This window comes from Micromys minutus (assembly GCF_963924665.1).
Source record: "Micromys minutus genome assembly, chromosome: 28".
NCBI classification, from domain to species: domain Eukaryota; kingdom Metazoa; phylum Chordata; class Mammalia; order Rodentia; family Muridae; genus Micromys; species Micromys minutus.
Window position 1 is genome coordinate 30,470,028 of NC_137963.1, and position 3,469 is coordinate 30,473,496.

Genomic DNA, 3,469 nt, shown 5'->3' on the forward strand with positions numbered 1-3,469 from the left:
ACAGTGTGACAGGTAACTGCCCTGCTCAGTGTATAAGGCAAATATAGACTTGTATTTCCCTTTTCCTAGTCATATCATTCAGTGACATTGTTATTAAAGCAGTATTTAATTTATCTGAAAAGGAATGGTTATCAACCACTATCTCTTCTCCCTCTTTTCATTTTAGTTTTCACATGAGTAATGAGAGGACTGATTATTCATTCCATTTCTGGTGCATATTTGGAGACTTTGGGGCTTCTTATTTATTAAATGAGATTCCTAGAATCAAACAGTTTTGGAATAAGTATTTGTTTCTTAGCGTTTGGTTCATTTTCTGTTGCTATAACAAAATACTTAAGGTTGGGTGTTTTACGAAGAAATGAGTTTTAGTGGTTGGCAAGATGACTCTGCACTTGACATGCAAGCCCGATAACCTGAGTTCAATCTCTGAAATCTGCAGTGGAAGGAGAGAATCAACTCTTGAAAGTTTTTTATTTCATAAACATAGGCCCATGCATGTACACCTGCGAGCTGTTTCTGTACTCCTCCTTTCCCCAATCCCCTGAAGGGGCCTTGAGTATGCCCTGAGAGGAACTATTTTCTATCTCTAATTACCTTCTGGGCTTTCTTCAAGCTACAAGTCAGGAGAGTTGGGCCAGGGAATGTTTGAATGGAACTGAGACAGCAGGTAATGATTCTTTTTGTCTTCTGTGGCTGGGGTGTGGCAGTGGTGGAATACATGCTTGACTTGTATAACCAGCACCACATACAAGCACTGTGATAGTTTGCATATGCTCTTCTCAGGGAGTGGCACTATTAGAAGGTGTGGTCTTGTTAGAGAAAGTGTGTCACTGTGTGGGTGGGCTTGGAGATCTTCCTCCTAGCTGCCTGAGCATACTCAGTCTGTTTCTGACTTTCTTTGGATGAAGATGTAGAACTCTCAGATCCACCTGCACCATGCCTGCCTGAACGCTGCCATGCTTCCACCTTGATGATATGGACTGAACCCCTAAACCTGTAAGCCAGCCCCAATTAAATGTCATTTATAAGAAAAAAAAAGAAAATTCTGAAAAAAAAGCAGTGATGACAACATATTCATAAACATGGCCTTCTGTGTATATTTGGTCTTATAACCTCATATTACATACAGAAGAAGCCATATCCTTTTCTTCCTCAAAAACTTCTTCATAGTGTAACTTTGAAGGATGAAGGAATCTTCTTAATAAGTTTCTAATAGTAAGACATTAAATTGTCTAACATTAGATTCTTCTAAGATATGATGAGCTGTCCACTTGAGTAAAGAAAGCAGTGAATATGTCTATAAATACTTATATTGGATAACAGTCTCGATGTTGGACTGTCATCTCAAATCATAGTTTATCACTAAAACTTTTGAGGAATAATGTCACATTATCTTTTCTAGAAAGATTAGAGCAATTTTGGGTCAGAAGTATCAATATTGTCCATGAAAAAAACTAGTCATTGCTTATTCTTGCCTGGTCTTACTGTACCTTGTTATGTATTTTTTGGTTAATGTCCCTGGGGAGGCCCGAGGAGTAAGTATATCAGGAGGAGAGAGAGGGAAAACTGTGGTGGGGGTATAATATATGAAAAAATAAAAAGTTTGTCAGTTTGGTAGGTAAAAATATGTTCTTTCCCAATTTTTTTTTATTGCTGCTACTAAGGTTGAAAGTTATGTTTCTTGACCATATTAATTTTTGTAATGTATTTATTCTTCAAAATATTTTTAAAATATTTTAATCACGTGTGTGTGTGTGTGTGCTTGTGTATGTAAGCACATATGAGGGTAGATGCACCCAGAGCTAGAGCCAGCCTGTTGCCATTAGAACTCATAGCCTACCCATAGAGAGATGAACACCCAGGACAGAACTTCCTCTGGAGCCAACAGCCCACAGATGTACAGAAAAGACAAGCTCCATTCAGAGACAACAGATCAACTAACATCAAAGATAAGATGATGGGAAGAGGCAAGCACAAGAAACTAGGCAACCAAAATCAAGACAACCTAGTAACATCAAAGCCAGCTCTCCCACCATAGAAAGTAGTATATATCCCAACACACCAGAAAAAAAGAGAGCTGGACTTAAAATTGTACCCCACGCTGATGATTGAGGGCCTCATGAAGCACCCTTAAAGAAATACAGGAGAACAAAGAAAATTAAGTACAACCCCTTAGAGAAACACAGGAAAACAAAAGCAAACAGATGAAAGAATTGAACAAAACCATCCAGGATCTAAAAACAAAAATAGAAAAAATAAAGACAACACAAAGGAAAACAACCCTGGAGTTAGAAAACTTAAGAAAGATGTCAGGAGTCATAAACCCAAGCATCATCAGCAGAATACAAGAAATGGAAGAGAGAATCTCAGGGGCAGAAGATAACATAGAAAGCATTGACAAAACAGAGAAAATGTGAAAATTAAATAGCTCCTAACCCAAAACATCCTGAAAATCCAGGACACAATAAGAAGACCAAATGTAAGGATAATAGGGGTAGAAGAGAGTGAAAACTTTCAACTAAATATATTCAACAAAATTATAAAAGAAAACTTTCTTAACTTTAAGAAAGAGGTACCTTTTACTGTAAAAGAAGCCTACAGAACTCTAAATAAATTGGACCAGAAAAGAAATTCTTCCTGACATGTAATAGTCAAAACACTAAGTGTTCAAAAAAAAAAAAAAAAAAAAAAAAAAAAAGCAGTATGGGAAAAAGGACAAGTAACATAAAGGCAGACCAATCAGAATTACACCATCTTTTCTTTGTCAACAGAAACTATGAATGCTAGAAGATCTTGGGCAGATATCATACAGACTCGATGAGAGCACAAATGCCATTCAAGGTTATTATATCCAGCTAAACACTGCTACTATAGATAAAGAAACCAATATATTCTAGAACAAAAGCAAATTTACACAATATCTGTCAACAAATCTAGCCCAACAAAGGATAATAGATGAGAAACTCCAACACAAGGAGGAAAACTACACTCTAGGAAAAGCAAAAAAAAAAAAAAAAAAAAAAATCTTGCAACAAAACCATAAGAAGAAAGGCACACAAACATAATTCTACCTCTAACAACAAAAATAACAGATAACAACACTTATCCCTTAATATCTCTTAACATCAATGGACTCAATTCTCAATAAAAAGACATACTCTATCAGACTGGATACATAAACAGAATTGAGCATCTTGCTGCACACAGGAAACTCATTTCAGCAACAAAGACAGGCACTACCTTGGAGTAAAAGGTTGGGAAAAAAAATCTTCCAAGCAAATGGTTCCAAGAAAGAAATTTGAGTTGCCGTCCTAATATAGAATAAAATAGATTTTTCAACCAAAAGTTATCAAAAAGATAAGAAAAGACACTTTTTACTCATCAAAGGTAAAATCTATCAAGATGAACTTTCAATCTTGAATACCTATGCTCTAAATACCACAGCAACCACACTCACAAAAGAAACTTT